Below are 19,817 nucleotides of genomic sequence, written 5' to 3' on the forward strand. Positions count from 1 at the left end.
TTCTCCCTCTCTTTCTGCCCCTCCCCCGGCTCATGCATGCTCTCTCTCTTTCTCTCTCAAATACATAAATATATTCTTTAAAAAAATAAATAAATAAATAAAAAGGAAAAGTGTCAAAGGCACTGTAAGAGTCAAGGGCAGGCCATTCTAAGATGAGCCACTTTGAAATGAAGATTATTTTATGTTAAAAAGCAACCAAACCCCAGTTGATTCAGGAAAAGCTCTTTACCTCTCCACCTGACTACCTAGTTTAGATAGAGGACTTGCTCCAAGAAGAGAGCTATCATTGCTAACTGCATTATGATATGAACTTGGTACAGTAGACAAGGGCAGAGTCTTGGTCAAAGTCCTCTGTGTCCATTGTTTCTGAATGGCTCACAAACATTTCTTTACCAAATATTTACTCATTTTCATCTTCTTAAGGATCACATTCATTCCCTTTAAGATCTCAGAACTCTTCTTAGATCAGAATAAGGTATATACCTCATTTTGCCTCATTTTGTTTGGAATTTGCACATTTGTGTGGATTCTCCATACTCACAAAATTAAATTGGACATTGTCCTATTAATCTGTCTCGTGTCAATTTGATTCTTAGTCCAGCTAGAAGGGCCTTAAAGGGCAAGGTAGGTTTTTCTTCCCTGACAGCATCTCACTACTTTTAGAATACAAATCAAAAATGTTCTATGTTCCACAAATTCTGAATGGTCTTGGCCCTGCGCACGTCTCCCTCTCTCCCCTCCTTGCTCATAACTGCACTCAAACTCTTCACTATCTCTTGCCACATGATTTCCCTCAATCAAAAGCACTGTTCACTTCCTTCACTTTTTGCCGAGATAACTTTTTTATGTTTCAGGTCTCAACCCAGTTTTACTTCTTTTTTTTTTTTTTTTTCCAGTTTTACTTCCTTAAGAAGCCTTCTAATATCACAGGGTTTGGGTTATATTGTTTGTTTTTTTCCAGTTTGGAACACTTGACCAATATCTCCCCATTGCCTCCATCCCCAACCCCTGGTAATCACTATTCTACTGGATCTCTGAGTTCAGGCTTTTTTAGGTTCCACATGTACGTGAGAATATACACACACAGGTTGGAACAGCATTTGTCTTTCTCTAACTTATTTCACTTAACATAATGCTACAGTGTATTATTTGTTTACCTAGCTGTGTCTGCTCCAAGACTGAAAGTTCACAGGATGCAGGAATGTTCTCTCTTACTTATCTTTATGTAGTATCTCACACATGAACAATTGTTTGGTAAATGTCAGCAGAATGGATAAACTTGAAACTTGTACTGATTATATTATATACTAAGACTTTACCTTTCTCATAATATTAAACTATGTTATAGCTTCACTATTGCCTTGAAAATACTATTTTTTAAATATTACCATCTATGAAGATACTTATGTGCCATGTACCATGCTCATGGTTTCAGATTCATTATCTGTGGTATTGATTTTGTGTTCCTCTCCTTAGACTATAAAAAAATATGTGAGGGAAAGGGATTTTTTTTTTTTGTAAAGATTTTATTTATGTATTAGAGACAAAGAGAGAGGCAGAGAGAGAAGCAGGCTCCATGCAAGGAGCCAGACCTGGGACTCCAGGTCTCCAGGATCACGCCTGGGCTGCAGGCAGTGCTAAACCACTAAGCCACTGGGGTTGCCCGAGGGCAAGGGATTTTTTTAACTACTCTCTGCATCCACATCACCAAGAAAACATGTAGAAAAAATATGGTTATCCAGCAAGACTGCCATTCATTCTATCCCTTTACCAAGATACCACTCCTCCTGAAATGTAAGGTAATGGCACTGACTGACGGGAAAGTTCTTTTTTATGAAATGTTGACTGTCTAGCTTTGTCTATGGCAAACAAATCCGGAATCTATGGTTCATGGGGCATGGTGATTTGGAGAAGTTATGCAATTATCTGAATATAAAATTGAGATTTTTATAATCTATACTCCGTTTGTGCAAATAATGAAAATGTCACACATCACTTACAGATCTCCTCTGTAAAAATGGGCCCAGCACATGCTCTGATGCAGCAAGAAAGAACTTGGAAGCTTCATTCACCGGAATTCAAGGACTTCTCCTTTAGATAATCATATGGCACAGGAAAAACAGGAAGACATTCTTGACCTCCAGTGAATAAAATTCTCAGGTCCTCTCTTGTCAGACCATGCACTGGGACCAGTTTTATAGGGCTCCCTGTGCCTCATGATTAAAATTTTAGTAAATCTAGATATTTGGTCAGATTCGTAATTTACAGGAGTCTGTTTGTAATGTTTTTTTTACTGGAGTTTAATTTTGTTTGTAATAATTTGACCCATTGTATTACCTCAGCCTCCAATAGGTATTCCTTAAAAGAACACATTTTTAAATGTCTATTTAACATAATGGGCTGAAATTCTGAGTTAGACCTCATTGGATATATCTTTTCTTTTAAGATTTTATTTATTTATTTATTTATTTATTTATTTATTTATTTATTTATGAGAAACACAGAGAGAAAGGCAGAAACATAGGCAGGGGGAGAAGCAGGCTCCCTGTAGGGAGCCTGATGTGATACTCAATCCCAGGACCCCAGGATCATGACCAAAGGTAGATGCTCAACCACTGAGGCACTCAGGTGTCCCTCATTGGATATATCTGATGGACATTCATATGCTGTCCCTTTCCAGAATTATATATTGATAATTATATTATTGATATAGTCTCCCTTTCCAGAATTATAACTACTGAAAATAGCAAAGAAGACAAGTTATATACATTGAAATGGAAGTAACAAGTCCACTCAGGAGGTTTACTAACATAATCACAGGTAACTGTCAAGAAGCCACCTAATATACTCTACCTCTGGACCTTATACCTATACCAGATCTACAGAGTTGATTTGTATTTTTTTAAAAGATTTTATTTATGGTTTTCATGAGACACATGGAGAGAGAGAGAGAGAGAGGCAGAGACACAGGCAGAGGGAGAAGCAGGCTCCTTGCAGGGAGCCCGATGTGGGACTTGATCCCCGGACCCCGGGATCACGCCCTGAGCTGAAGGCAGATGCTCAACTGCTGAGCCACCCAGGTATCCCAAGAGTTGATTTGTATTTTGAACTCTAATGCAACCCTATAATCACTAAACCACAGAGATGGCCCAGATAACATTTCCTGCATCAGAGTAAAGAATTCACAATATTAAAATCAATTTGATTCCTGTTGTTAGCCAAGGGTCTATTTCTCCAGTCCCGCAGAGATGAGGCAAGAATGGAGCTCTCTTTGAAGCTAACAAAAGCTTAAGGTCAGATCATCTCCATGGGATATAAAGCAAACCAGGGAGAAATGACAGCCAAATGGTATTTGAAGTGTTCCATCAGAACAAGGACTTCCATAATACAGATCATTCATGCATTATTGGATGTCTTTGTTCTCTCACCACAATGTTTGAAGTATTGTATGGTTTCAAAATATATGATGCCTTCCTTCCATTGGCTGAAAATAGCACTATTCTTTGAGAATTGTTATTTTATTTGTTCATACCATATTGAAAGGCACTTACAAATCTAAAATTAATTTTACTCACAATTCTCAAATTACAATATGCCTCCTTATAAAGCCAAAATGTTCTACATGGCAAAAAAAAAAAAGCAAATGCAAATATAACATTAATAGTATTATAATAATGATAGTAATATCACTTTAATTTTCTTACCACAAATTACACTTTGATCTCTTCTCTTCCTCTCTTCTTCTTTTTATTTTTTTCTTCCTCTCTTCTTGTACTCATGTCATTCTTTGATTCTTTTATCTCATTATCTCTGTCTCTCTACCTCATATTTATTTCCCCATCCTCTAACTAGAACTCGGTTATAGTCCTTTTACTTGGTACCTTTCCAATCCATGTCTTATATATTAATTTCCAGATTCCCACATATCTTTTCATTTTTCTCTAATACACATTTTCTCATCTACATGCTTCCTATCACTTTACCATATTCCCCTGAATTCATTATCAATTCTACTCTTGTAATTATACACATATATATTTCAAGAAATGTAAAAAAAGATCTCATGTACATTGGTTTAACTGCTCTGCTCTAATTTAAGTCTGTATTATCTGTATTTTGTTCTTGACAGGATAGACAACCATTATGTCTAATAATATTTTTTATGTCTAATAATATTATATATTATTATTATATGTCCACCTCTTCTCATTTTTTTAAATAGATTCTAACAGATTTTGTCCCAGGTGTGTGCTCATGGTCTAAAGAAGCACTTAGACCCTCTGAACTCTTCAGGTTACTGTGATAGGTGTAAGAGATGAACCTGTGACTCAAGAGTGGGCAGTGAAAACAATTCCCTAAGAATTTCTAAACTTTCTTTTCCTTTGTGGTCATGAATCTATGAAAGAATGAGTCAGAAACTACCAATGACCATGGTTCTACACTCACAGAGAAGTAAATGAGAAAAGAAGGGAGAAGATAAGAAAAGAGAAAAGGAAAAAAAGAAAGAAAAGAAATGTACACAAATGAAAGAGGACTTTAACCACTTCCATTTTGACCTCAGTCTGTATGTTCTAAGTTCTTCTTTCCAGCTTCTTGTTTAAATCTGGCAAAAGACCCGAGAGAAAAAGACCCGAGAGAAAATCATTCCATGATGGGAACCCAAACTACCCTTTGTTGAGGTACCTACATGATTGACCTCAAAACAATGATTAACCTGATCTTTAGGACCCAGCTGCAGTATCCACTGACCTTTCACCCACATTTTCCTTAACAAATCTAGAAGTACTTTCAGCACCTTGGAGACAGCCTTTAACATATTAGTCCAACTGTCTTCCCAGTGTTGGTTTCACTAAAATAATCCCTTTCTTGCTTCACCACCACTTACTTGTCTCTCTGCCTTTGAATTTTGTCAGTGGTGCATGACGGAGTTTGTCTGTTTGGGACCTCTAGAGCCAGGTGCTCTTAGGCTCTCAGGCCTGAGTCATACAAAGAGAAACAGAGATGGGTATGAGAGAGGTTAAAAGCATGTGAGTCCTAGTATTAGGTATCTCTAAGGCCAGGTCCACCCATATTTTCACGTAGTTTTCATATATGATGAAATGAATTCTGAATTAAGTACTTAAGTTTTGGTCACTTGCAATATCTATAAAAGATACAAAAATCTATATATTTGAGTACAGAGCATAACTCAGTGATAGGCCAGGAATAATTTCCAATTTGGAAAAAAATAGGTAAGTATTTATCAATTAAGTAATTGATTGCATAATGGAATATTAAAGTAGAAATTTCAGCTGAGACAACAGAAGCTCAAGAAATAAATTCCAAATAATATGCTACATAAATCTCAACATTCACCAAGAAGAGGCAAAACTCCTTCCCAAATCAAAGACTTTTAAAAAAAGAGATGAAATGTTGAATGGAAATTAGAGGAGTATTTCCCTGGGGAGAGTTGTACTGTGATTCTGATTCCTACCCTCCCCCAGAAAGTAGGCATGATATGGCTACATCTTCTAAACTCAAATCAAATGAGAATTAAGAGTTAGTGATGATTTTATGACCAGCCTACAATCATTTCTTAAAACATAAGCCTGGGATCAATGGAACAGAACATACTTCATTCACTAGATAAGTGGCCTGATATTTGGTAAGCAGCAAATAATTAATAGTAAAGGAAGTACAAAAGAAAAGCCAAAGTCATTGCTTTGCTTTATCAGACTTTTTCATTTGCACAGCAAATTGTGCTTCATTGACATTATAATACTTCCGATTCAAACTGCACATTTAAAGGCAGATAATTTATTTTTCATTGTTTTAGAATAGGCCTAACATTTCCCTTTACATTTTTATTTAGGGACCCTGCTAGAAGTGGATGATTCAGAACAGGAAAAAAAAATTACTTTTGAAGAGAAGTAGAATTTGCCAGCTAATATGCCTCAGTGGCGTAAGGATTATTTTAGGCTTATTATCTTTAAGAAACAGCAGGCAAATGAGAAACTTGGAGTTATCCTTTTGTAACCGACATTTACATTTATAAGGGAAATCTCCATTTGTAAGGGTGTCATCTAGGCTGTACCAGGAAGAGGGGGGAGGACTCTAAATCTAGAAGCTCTTATCAATATGAAGGCAACAACTTAAATCTACATAACAATCTGACCTTTGTTTACTGGGTTTTTCCTGGTAAACTTCCAAACAGGAATCCCCTTCCCCCCAACATCTTCTTTTGCTTTAGCCGAAAGAAGGTATTTAAGGTGATGGCTTGGGCTATTTGGGAGAGTTATTCAGTTTTCCTGAGGTATCTCACATATATATAGAAGGTATACAGGTTATTAAACTTATGTTTGTTTTTTTCTCTTGTTAATCTGTCTTTTATTACAGGGCTTTTCAATCAAGAACCTAGGAGAGTAGAGGGAAACTATTTTTATACACTCGCACTTTCAAGGAACAAAACAATAGAAAATTCTGCATCCATAATCTCTTATTATAACTTTAAGCTACTTTTTAATATGGTTTTTGATAGTAGTCGTAGTGATGGTGGTATTACTTTTGTTTAACTTTTACCCACATAAGTCCCATTTAGTGCTTTTGCCCATTAGTCAAAGGGCAAGTGATGTTTAAGCAGCTGCTCCTTTTGCACTTTTGCAGTAGTAGAAACTCTCACAAATTAAATGCTGTTTGCTCTTTGCCTTCTCTAACCTTCTTGGTATGGTAATTGTTTATGTAAGGAAAGGAATTCTGCATGGATCTTTAGCTCCTTATTATTCTAATAGACCCTCCCCAAATATGTGTTTAAGTCCAGCTTTGTTTCTCCACTCTGATAGATGCAGAATGGGGATTGGAAGGCAAATTGTGTCTTATCAACAGAAATGAATTGGTAGAATCATATTTATGGCAAACAAGAAAGAAAGAAAGAGAGAGACAGATGGGAAGAAAAGGAAAGAGAAAAGGAAAGAAAAGAGTAAGAAAAGAGGGAGGGAGAGAAAAAAAGGGAGAGAGGACTGGAAGGAAGGAAAAAAAAAGCCAAAGTTCCATTTATCTATAAATTATCATTTTAATAAGTATGATTACAATAATACGTAATCTAAAATATCTTAGAATGGCATGACAGTGGCACACAGCAAGCATTCTATAAATGTTTATTAAATCAGTAAAAATGAATAAATTAATGACTTGTAATTTTATGCCAATTAGGCATATATTGTCATGCATTTTCACAGTGAGTAGTCTGAAAGCTTAATTCTGGTTAACTTCACTTCTGAAGGTAAAAATACATTCCATCCTGGGATGTGGTGAATCCAACTTAGTAATTATGATGATTATGTTAGTTTTCACTGTGGTGTACTTTTGCTAATATAATAATTTTGTTTTCAGAAAAAAGAATAATATACGTACCCCCTTGTTCACTGCAGTGTTATTTACAATGGCCAAGACACAGAAGCAACCCAACTATATATCAATGAATGAAATAAATTGCAGTACACACACACACACATACTCTCTCTCTTTCTCTCTCTCTCCCTGGAATATTATTCAGCCATATAAAAGAATGAAAATGTGCCATTTTCAACAACAAATTGTCTTTTGTACACAGTCATTATTTTTCAAATATCACTCAAAATGTAACCCTAGTTTGTTTTTCTAAGCTCCTACAATTAAATATTATGTAATACGAGTTCTGATTAATTTATATTTATAGTTAAGATAAAAAATAGCCTGCTTGATTCCAACCATTATTGTTAATTCTTTTATAGCCTTTCCCCATATTAGCATCAGGAAGCATAATGTAACACACGTAAATATATTCAATGACATCTTCAAGTCATAGTGGCTCAGAATCACTTGTCACCTTTGACAGCAGCACAAGAGTGAAAGATGTAGGAAATTCACCAGCATCTCAACAAACATTAGAACACATTCTGTTTGACCTTTGATTTCTGAATAAATATTCCACATTTATTGTGGGGGGAGGGGAGGGTTGGTTTGTTTTACATTTGTTTTGTTGTTGTTGTTGTTGTTTTGTTTTGTTTTGTTTTTTCAGAAAAACAGAGAAGGATCCAACTGGTTGAAAATACAATCTATTTCTTTCCCAGCCAGTCAAGTTTTCTTTTATAGTTTCTACCTCACCATTTCTAAACATTAACAACTGCATAATAGTTCACTGTTTAAAGGAAGTAAAATTATTTACTTTCTTTTTTAATTATTTACTTTCTAAACTAATCTGAGGCACTGTGCTGTATCTATATATTTATATCCAAATGGAATCAATAAACATTTATTTGGTCTTACTATAAGCCCACAAATCAGGTTGATAATAATCATTAAGAAGCATTGGTACTTCATTTAGATAAGAACATTAATTTTTCCCCCCTAACAAGATTTACCTCCTGGGGCTTGGGGAATCCAACTTACTAATTATGTTGGCTATATTAATTTCCACTGTGGTGCCGTAGACAGTGTTTCTCATGTAATAATTTTATACTTAGAAAATAATTATTTTAAAAGGATATACTAAATGCTTATACAAGCTGACTCTTGATCTCCACAAGTAAAATAGCAAATTAAATAAGTCTTCAGTAAAGGCAAGCAAAGCTTTGTGATTCAATATGTGCACTTACCACAGATAGTCCCTCAGTGTCTAAAAGATTAGACCCCCATTTCAGCAACAGCTGCCCTGTTTGCATGACCACAACAACCTTTATGGTCCCGACTTAAAGCACTTTTAATAAAAATGATATGTCTGCCACTTAGATATGTTTCCAGCACTTAAAATACAGAGTCAGCATTTCTGGAATGTGAATTTGTAAGGAACACCTTTATCATTTCCAGAGCTTATACACAGTAGCAAACGCAATAGAGAATGAGACATTGATAACAGATAGTTTTAACATAATGATAAGTGCAAGGTGAATCACTGTCAGCCCTTCTTTCTCCTGTTTAACACTGATATCAAAATAAGCACTTCGATTCAAGGCATAAGTATAAATCCTGCCTCAGAAGGAGTATTTCCAAACATGTAAAGGTTATATTCATAAGCTGAGCTGCAAAAGACAACTTTCCTGCTGTGAGGCTCCACAGGACCAGCACAGTCAGCAGGATGTTAAAAGTCCTGCTGCAGACATATGTTAGCAAAGCTATTGGATGGGTCCAAGGCTCATTATGTTTGCTGACAATCATTTTGAAAAAGCACAGACCAAACACTTCTAAGGCAGCCAGTACAAATATGGATCAGTCAAAATTTCTAAAAGGAGGAAAAAGGCGTCCTTTAAAATTTTCTTATTTGAAGAGTAATTATATGTTAGTAATTGCATTTATCAATGTTCAGAATTTTTTCTCACATGACTGCTTATATGAACCAGACTATTTTTATTGTAAATTTATATTGATGGTCTTAAAACTGCTGTTACAAGAAAACCAACTGTATGGCCACACGGTAGGGCTTCTTTCCACTGCTGGGTATTTAATTCCCTCTGAGGAACAAAGAATAAAAAACAAAACCAAAATCAACATGAGGAAAACTGTATAGTTTACTTATTCAATTTATTTTGCAAGTGACCGCATAAAATGAAAAGATGAAGGTAAACATATCCATAAAATAAGGAAATAGCATTAGTCATTTCCTTATACTGTTAAAAGCTTACATTTTATATTTCCAGGGGATGAAGCTATTCAAAACTCATTTGTCTTTGCTAACTTCAAAATTAACAGTTTCATTTGTTAACAAATCTTTTCTTTTGTCCTTGCCTTAAGAGAGTCACTAGTTCATTATTATATTTTAAACATGTATTAAACACGCAATTCTCCTCTTATGAAAAATCCTATATTAATGCATTAAACCATACAAATGTCATCTATAAATTAATACAAATGAGAATTACTGTTATTAAAAATAATTACAACTATCATCATAGCTAACATTTTTGTGTGTGCTTACAGCTGTACTCATCTTAGTGGCATTTGAAGTTCACAGTGATTCCACAAAATTCCCCTTTACAAATGAGGGAAGGGGTCCATACAATCCTTGAAAAGATTTAACTGAATACCTACTATATTCCAGGTACAAGCCAGCGGCTGGAAGTAGAGAATCTGGAGGGCATGGTTCCTTCCCCAATTATATTAGGAATAACTAATTAGAATTTGACACTGAAATAAACCACTTAGAAATCAAGAGAAGAAAGGAAATACTAAACCAAGGTCTTTGATAATTTACTCATTAAGTGACTAAGAGCAACTAATTTTCTTTTCTAACTTAAAATACTTGTACAGCTGGCCCTCATTATTTGCAGACGCTATATGTATAGATTCACCTAGTTGTTCCCCCTGAATCAGTACTCATGGCACTTTTAAGGTCATGTACAAACATGTACAGAGCACAGGAAAATTCAAGTTACCTAGCACATCTGTTTCAGTTGAAGCTGAACAGGACGATTCTCCATCTTCTTCCAATTCTCATATTGTACTTGAGTGCCCTTTTCATGGGGCTATTTTATTTTTCTTATTTTTATGCTTTCACTGGTGATTTTGCTACTTAAAATGGCTTGTTTGGGGTGCTTGGGTGGCTCAGTGGGTTAAGCAGTTGCCTTTCTGGCTCAGGTCATGACCCCAGGGTCCTGGAATGGAGCCCCACAGAGGGCTCCCTGCTTAGTGGGGAGCCTGTTTCTCCCTCTCCCTCTGCCCCTCCTCCCTGCTTGTGCTCTCTCTCTCTCTCAAATAAATAAATAAAATCTCTAAAAATAAATAAATAAATAAACAGCATGCTGTTTTATTGTATTTTTTAAGAGACTTTATTTATTCATGAGAGACACACAGAGAGAGAGAGAGAGAGAGAGAGGCAGAGACACAGGCAGAGGGAGAAGCAGGCTCCATGCAGGGAGCCTGACGTGGGACTCGATCCTGGGACCCCTGGATCACACCCTGGGCCAAAGGCAGATATGCTCAACTGCTGAGCCCCGCAGGCATCCCAAAGGTTTGCTGTTTTAAAATTTTTTTTTTAATTTTTATTTATTTATGATAGTCACACACAGAGAGAGAGAGGCAGAGACACAGGCAGAGGGAGAAGCAGGCTCCATGCACCAGGAGCCCGATGTGGGATTCGATCCCGGGTCTCCAGGATCACGCCCCGGGGCCAAAGGCAGGTGCCAAACCGCTGCGCCACCCAGGGATCCCAGGTTTGCTGTTTTTTTTTTTTTTTTTTTTTTCCAGGTTTGCTGTTTAAAAGCATATTGCTGAAGCTCTGCCTGGTGTTCCCAAGTCCAAGAAGGTTGTGATATGTCTTGTGGGGAAAACAGTTACACTGAGTCTTATTCAGAAATGAGTTATAGTGTTGTTGGCACCAAGTCTGATGTTAATGAATAAAACAGTATTTACTAAATAAGGTGTCATTAAACAAAACCATACTTAAAACAAGGTTATGAATTGATTACTTGACTAAAACGTTGTGCCCAGGAGCTAACAGAAACCTAACTTCTTATTTCCCCTAGGAGCCAGGGTTCAACATTCACTTTGTATTTGTGACAACTTTATAGAATATAACTACCACGAATAATGAGAATCAGCTGCCAGTGTTTTGGTTTTTAGTTAGATTTCATAACATCTCTCATATTCTGAATGAGTTTCAGAATAAAACCACTTATCTTAATCTGTAAAATATTAAACAAAAAATTCAAATATTAAATAACATTCTTAATAAGTACATTTACAGAATTAAACAGGATACTAAGTTTTCATGTCTTTAGGAAAAAAGAAACAAGTTTTTCAGCAAGTGCATTTTTAATCCCCAAAGTATTATATATGCATTTGTTCCAAAACTCCCTTTTAAAGGAAGAATATGGGAACCCCTTCAGCCTAGGGCATGATCCTGGAGACCCAGAATCGGAGTCCCACACCAGGCTTCCTGCATGGAGCCTGCTTCTCCCTCTGCCTGTGTCTCTGCCAGTCTCTCTCTCTCTCTCTCTCTCTCTCTGTTTCTCTCATGAATAAATAAATAAAATCTTAATAAAAAATAAAGGAAGAATAGCGTTTTCTTAGAGAAGACTAAAAAATTAAAGCAAAAATAAATGTCTATCTATCTATCATTTATCTATTTGTGTTTTTTGAGGTTTTTGTTTGTTTGTTTTGCTTGAATCCTAAGCTTCTAATTCACACATTTTCCCCTAGATCACACCTCACTGTGTCATTTGATCTGTTTTCTGATGGAAGAGATAGTGATTAAAGGTTTTGAAAAGGATGGAATGTAGTAAACCTAATGATTAAATACTTATCAGTCTCACAATCAAGCTTGACTCAAGCCATGTTGAATGATAAGCTGTTTTCTCTAAAGATGCTATTCCTCATCCTGTTGATTTAAAAAAACTTTTAATGTCCATTCCTGTGGACAAAGCCTGACATAAAGAGAATACAAAGTTAAAACAGAACACATGCATGCCATTTGTCAGGAAAATGCTGAAAGCCTTAACCAGTAGAAGTGTGGGGTTGGCAGGGAATCACTCACATCCTCCTACATGGCCCCCCAGTGACAAACAGCATTTGTGAAACAGCAGGCCAGGGGTCAGGGTAAAATCTGTAGAAATGGAACTGGGCCAAAAAATAGAGGAACCTTAAATCTGTACCCTTGACCTCATTAGCAACAAACTGTAACCAATTGCTAATTACCTTATGGCTGTATCATAAACTGTGTATGTGTATGTATGTAAATCCTATATCCTTTTGGCACTTAAAATTTCCAAGACAAGATGATGGGACTTAGGGAAAGGAGATACTAGATAAACCATCACCCTTTAATGGAAAATGAAGGTTTAAACTTGAAGAAGTAACCAACTTTCTGGTGGAAAATATACTAAATTGTATTAAATGTATTGACTTGGGCACAATAACAAACCAAAAGTTTGTTTTGTCCTGTATACTGAGGAGGAGATAATTCCAATTAGAATCCAAATTTGTTTGTTTGTTTTTTAAACTTACTAAAGAACACCAATAAGGGCTCAATAAGAAATCCAGTTAATTCCACATGTTATCAATAAAATGTAAAGGGTTAATTATATCAAATCAAAGACTGGCACTTATAATCTCTGTAGGTGAAATTTTAGGATTGATTCTAAGATCACAAAGAGATGGCTCCCTCATCTCCAAAACACATTTCCACTGCAACAAATTACTACAACACATGCCTTTAGCAACTTGCACAAGTATATACAAGAGAACATGAGAAGGCAATTCAAGATGTAAGTCTGCCAGGGGACAATTGTGGTTTGAAGGAAAAGAAGATCATCAACATCTACCATAAACTGAGTGTCTATATGTGCCTGGCAGATAGCTAGCCAGAGCCAGAGTGATGAGTGAGATAGACTTTATCAATGACCTTTAAAATTTACATTTCAGTTATGGGAGAGAGAAAAGACAAAAAAAAAAAAAAAAGTGGTTGTGGTAAGTGCCAAGCAGAAGACCAACTGGGTACTATGATCCAGCGTTGGGTGTGCATGGCTATCTCACAAAGGGGCTCAGGAAGGCCTTCCTTTGATGGAAATATCTAATTTAGAACCAAAATTATGAAAAAGGAAGCAAATAACTCTATAAATTATCTTCACTATAAATTTTGTTGTTTATTCTAATTATTTTCAGTTATGAAAATGGAAGGAAAAACCTACCAGAGACAATGTTACTGGGGAGAACTTAATGAAAGCACCATGAGACCCAAAACTTAGCTCCCCTCTCACGGCAACTGTTTTCCTTTCCTACCTCAAGCACTACTGCAGAGTCACATATATATAATTAGTAGTGACTACAGAAGCAAGGAAAGATCTGGGATTTCTGTTGTTGTCATTGTTTTAAAGCCACTTTTGGAGGAAATAAACATTGCTAATAATAAAGCCATTGTTTATCAAGTAATGGCTATGTTATATATATGTTACATATACTATTGCATTTATTCCTCACAACAACCATAGAAGACAAGGGTTATTATCTACATTTTACAGCTGAGTAAACAGGCAGGATGTAAATAACTTGTCTAAGATTACATAGCTGTGGGGGAGTCAGGCTTGCACTCCAGAGCACAGTTGGCACCTTTGAGATTTTCTACTACCAAATGAAGAAAAGAATTGAAATGACCACCTTCTCTGGCTCCCTGTACTCATCTGATTGTACTGAATTTTGCAATCAATTACTTAATAGCAGTATAAAAATATACTTTGGTTTCTCTGGTGACACTACTTTTTAAAGGTCAATGATATTTGTAGAGAAAATGGTGGTACTTCTTCAAAGTTCACCGAAATGCCCAAGCCACTCAGCTGTAATGATGTCTTCATCAAATGAGGACTACCTTATTTTGTAATTCATCTCTTTCCTTTACAGAATTCTGCCTTTCGTCAAGATTCATGACTTGCAGCTGAGGTTTTGACTTGATCCAGCATCTAGCATAAAAGGTGAAGATCTGATAATGAAACCATTATTCTAATTAATATTTCAATCATGCTTGCAAACAGCCTTTTACTTCCAGTAGGTAAGTCTGCTTTTAAAATGCAAGTAAATGCCAAATGGTTTACTCAGGATTTCTATTTATACAGAAAACATCCATGAGCATAAAAATCAAACTATTATTATGACTGGTCAAAGAATGACAGTATGCGTCCTGCTGTATTTTATATTTAATTTAATTATCTACTACCAATGAAATTATAAATGAATCTACATACTCAGAAGTTTATAGGGTTAGCCCCCCCATTACCACAAAGGCATATAATTATCCATAATGCAAATCAGCTTATCTATTATTATGTCCACCTTAAAATGGGTATCTCAATCCAATTTAAATTTATAGAAAAGTTGGAAAGGTCTGAGTAATGGCTTTGGATCTACTGAAGGCAGAGAGGATCCATTCTTTTTTTTTTTTAAATTTATTTGAGAGAGAGAGAAAGAGAGAGAGAAAGAGAGGGAGAGTGGGCAAGCATACCTATATACCTATTATACCTATTAGAGTGAAGGAGAGAATCTCAGTCATACTCTGCATTGAGCACAGAGCCTGAAGTGGGGCTTGATCTCAAGACGCATGAGATCATGATCTGAGCCAAAACCAAGAGTTGGACATTAAACTGACTAAGCCATCCCAGTGCCCTGAGAGGTGCCATTGTAAAGATAAACATCATTTCACTTCTCTATTTTAAATATATCAGATCAGGACTTTCCTTTGAGTAACTTTCTCTGGTTGTTTCCAACTCCTCAGTGACATATTATGAAGATAGAAATGATATTAGTTGCGTTTTTTTAATAATTACTCATTTTTGACACATGGGATATTTAAAGGTCTGTATACCTCACATTTCATTTTGTTTTTATGGTCCACTTTTCATGGATCCTTAAAGTAGTGAACAGTATTACCTTGGTGGGACTAAGGTTTTGCAAGTAGTATGGAAAAGTTTCTAAAGATTCCCACACAAGCACTTCAGTGTTGTTCACATATACAGGTAAGTAAGTACGTCAATATGCCAGAAATTCCTCATCTCTTTACACTCCTAACAAAGTTTGTGTGCCACAAAAATAAGTCAATATGAATATATGAATAATCCATTTACTTCTTTGCTTTGATGCTCACATTGAATGCCACCTTAGAGTCCTTGCTAGGGTACTAATCCAGTGTAGTCTTGTAGTCTCAGTCATTCCCTCATGCCTTCATGCTTGATTATCAACAAAACACTTGTCAGTGTTATCTTTTGTTTAGTTATTTGTTCTTTCTCCACACACCACCCCCCCGGACCCCACCGTCTGGTTCTTCTCAAAGTTGGTAAGCCCTGTAAGGACAGGGACTTCTATTTCCCTAATGTAGCCTCACTCCTAGTGAGGTATATAATAAATGCTTACTGAATGATATTAGATGAATCAATAGGTATATAATAAATGCTTATAATAGGTATATAATAGGCATATAATAAATGCTTACTGAATGATATTAGATGAATCAATGAGTGAGAGAGTGAATACCTGGAAAACACAGATGTAAATACATTAATTCATCAAAGAAATAGCCCATCATTAGTCATTGATAAAAAGTGATTTTCATGAATATGCATATTATGACAAAAGCAGGAAAGAAAATGCCTTTCTACCAGGAATCCTCCACTGGATGAGGGAGAAAGGGATGTTCCCTCCACAGGGTATTTCACAGTATCTAGACTGTGAAACGGTTTTCACAGACTATGTTTTGTGGTTGTCACAACTGGGAGGGTAATATAGATATCTACTGGGAGGTCAGGGATGCTGCACTAAAGACCCAACATTGCACAAGATAGTGTGCAAGGAAAAAAAATTCCTGAGCCTAACATTTAATAATGGCAATGCTTTCTACTATTGTTTACTCCTTATATGTATTTAATACATATTACATATTACACAACTACCACATGCTAATATTGAATTCCTGTGAAGAAAAATACATGTTCTGAATGGATTACAAACAGATTGACTAATAGATGGTTGGCTGGCTAGACTGATAGATGAAAGGAGAGATGAATGGACTTAATAGATACATACACATACATGAATAGAAAGTAACCCCAGCACTGTGTAAGACTAAAACCATGTGATGGCTAATTGCAAGAAACTTATACTCTTGCTATCATCTAATCATGTATCCACAGATTTTGTTCCTTTTAAATAATAAAATATTGGACTGTGTAATAAGATACAATTAACAATGGGGAGAAAATATATGGTAATTTTGGAATTAAATGCTAATAACTTTCTAAAATTGAAATTCAATTAATTAACATATAGTATATTATTAGTTTCAGAAGTAGAATTCAGGGATGCCTGGGTGGCTCAGCAGTTGAGCATCTGTCTTTCGCCCAAGGCGTGATCCCAGGGTCCAGGGATTGAATCCTGCATCAGGCTCCCTGCGAGGGGCCTGCTTCTCCCCCTGCCTGTGTCTCTGCCTCTCTCAGTGCATCTCTCATGAATAAATAAATAAAATCTTTAAAAAAAAAGTAGAATTCAGTGATTCATCAGTTGTATATAACACCCAGTTCTCAATACATCACATGCCCTCCTTAATGCTAATGACATTTGTGAATAGAAGGCTATAAGTAAGACCTAGTCACCAGTGTTTAGTTAAGTGTGACACAAAATAAATATTATAATGCCTTCCTTCAAATGAAAGGCATGTGTCTCATTCTCATAAATGAAAATTATTGTTCAAGTGAGATCTGTATTAACTATGTGGAAGGAATGGTTCTGTAGTATGTAAGGAAGAATGAAACAGAAATTCAAAGAGAGCTTGAGTAGATGCTGTTACAAAACAATCAGAGGCCCAAAAAGTGGGGCTTATACTTAGATCACTGGACAGAAAATAAAGATCTTTTGTTTCCTTAGAGAGATGCTGCATTCTATATAGCATGTTCCATGAAGTAAGTGAGAAGTAGCAAAGGTAGGAATTATATTGAAAGAAGAGAGGTTGCATCCTCCAAGTCTTTTTCATTTCTACTGTAGTAAGGAGGCATCCAAAGTGCTTGCTTTACCAGCACATATACTTAAATTGGAATGATTCAGAGAAGAATACCATAGCCCCTGTATAAGGATGACATGCAAATCCATAAAGTCTTCTATATTTTTCAGTCGGATAACATATTCAAAGAAGACAGTAATAGAGAAATAGAAAAACAAAAATGTAGACATATAGAAAAAACAGCAAAGTAATAGATGTCAATTCCTCCATACCAATAATTACATTAAATGTAAGTGGATTTAATACTCTAAATAAAAGGAGAGATTCCCAGAATAGTTTAAATAAAATGATCCAACTACATGCTGTCTAGAAGTGAAAAACTTAGGGTTCAAAGATGATGTCATAGGGTGAAAGTAAAAGGATGGAAAAAATACATATGCCTTGGAAAAAGCAACCAAAACAGATCTGGGGTGGCTATCCTACCATTAGACAAAATAGACTTTAAGAAAAAAAAATGTTACTAGAGACAACAAGGGATGTTTTATAATGGTAAATAGTCAGGAGGATAAAATGAATTACAAACATAAATATACCTAAAAACAAAGCCGCCAACTACCAAGACAAAAACTGACAAAATTGAAGGGAGAGATAGGCAACTCAACAAAAATAGTTGAAGACCAAGATTTCGTTTGCAATAATGGAAGATCAACAAGGAAATGGAAGGCATGGACAGGTCCAAAAATGTCCATGGACTTCTGTGGGAGGGCCCAGGAATTACTGAATATAAAGCCTCAGGGTCACTGGGGTCACTGCACCAAGATGAAACAGACTTTTATTAGTAAGAATTCTCCACAGAGGGGATCCCTGGATGGCTCAGCGGGTTAGTGCCTGCCTTTGGCCCAGGGCGTGGTCCTGGAGTTTCAGGATGGAGTCCCACATAGGGCTCTGTGCATGGAGCCTGCTTCTCCCTCTGCCTGTGTCTCTACCTCTGTGTGTGTGTGTGTGTGTCTCTCATGAATAAATAAATAAAATCTTAAAAAAAAATTCTCCACAGAAACAACAGCAGGGTTGACTAGCAGGCTGGAGAATCAGTGTAGAATGACAATTTTTTTTAATTCTTTTTTTTTAAAGATTTTATTTATTTATTCATAGAGACAGAGAGAGAGAGGCAGAGACACAGGCAGAGGGAGAAGCAGGCTCCATGCAGAGAGCCCGACGTGGGACTCGATCCAGGGTCTCCAGGATCACGCCCTGGGCTGCAGGCAGCGCTAAAGCACTGCACCACCGGAGCTGCCCTAGAATGACAATTTGATTCCAAGGCCGTCTGCTCGAATATTTCTTCTTCCTCTGGGGAGGTCATACTCTGTTCTATTAGGGCCTCTACTGATAGGATGAGGCCCACCCATATCACAGAGGGAGATCCGCTTTTCTCAAAGTCCAGTAATCTAAAAGTTAATCTCATCCAAAAAATACCGTGAACAGTATTCGAATTTTAGATCAAATAAATTTTTGTCATGAGAAGACATTCTGTGCCTTGTAGGATTTCTAGGAGGAACACTGACATCTATCCAGGACAGGCCAGTGGCACATCTATCCAGGACAGGCCAGTGGCACCCGGTCCCCCAAGTCATGACAACCAAAAATATCTCTATACATTGTCAGGTGTTGGAGGGGATGTGCAAAAGCAACCCATATAAGAACAACTGGGATAGAGATTGTGATACTGTTAATTAGAAACTTACCTAGCCAATAGTGTGTGTGTGTGTGTGTGTGTGTGTGTGTGTGTGTGTTGATAGGGGTACTTGCTAATAGTTAACTCATAAAACCAGGGAGGAAAGGTTTCCCTTCTAGTACTCATAAGAAAAGATTATTTATTAAGTTTACTTATTAAACTAAATATCCAACCAACAAACAGAAGTTCTAATTCATCTCTTTACCCTTCACTGACTCCTCATATCAAAAAAAATGATTTGATTGTAGTCAAGATGATGTTTATGGTGGCAAAGCCTCCTGACTATTGACTCCAGCGCCCATTCTTAAATGCTTGCCTTTAAACAGATTCAGGTGTCTTTGTCAGATCCTGCTTACACGTAGTAAAAATAAAAGAAGTAGCTATGAATCGGCTTCATCAGTAATAAAAATGTTTCAGTATTTTAAAGCTTACCTAAATTATTTTATAGGTCCTCAGTTTGCTCTTAATAATAAAATTATTTGCCGTGAATTGCTCTTTTTTTTTAAGAATGCTTTTCAATTTTCTTGACAAATTTTGTTGGAAAATAATTTAGATACCAGCCATACCAACATCACAGTCTCTTGAAAATCCCCTGAAAAATCTCCCACACTTTTAGGTATAAACTGCCATCACTGTTTTTGGCTTTAAAATAAATACCTT

General features: G+C 36.2%; 1 protein-coding gene and 1 non-coding gene across 26 annotated transcripts in view; one reads left to right on the forward strand and one right to left on the reverse strand.

Annotated features, from left to right (window-relative positions):
• The window catches only part of CHL1 (cell adhesion molecule L1 like), a 315,215-nt gene that overhangs the window by 91,158 nt on the left and 204,240 nt on the right, over positions 1 to 19,817 (reverse strand). The window lies entirely within an intron of this gene.
• LOC112913328 (U6 spliceosomal RNA) lies at positions 17,486 to 17,592 on the forward strand. The gene has a single exon (XR_003233660.1). It is a non-coding gene; the product is annotated as a U6 spliceosomal RNA (small nuclear RNA).

The sequence above is a fragment of the Vulpes vulpes genome, chromosome 9 (genome assembly GCF_048418805.1).
Source record: "Vulpes vulpes isolate BD-2025 chromosome 9, VulVul3, whole genome shotgun sequence".
In the NCBI taxonomy this organism is placed as follows: domain Eukaryota; kingdom Metazoa; phylum Chordata; class Mammalia; order Carnivora; family Canidae; genus Vulpes; species Vulpes vulpes.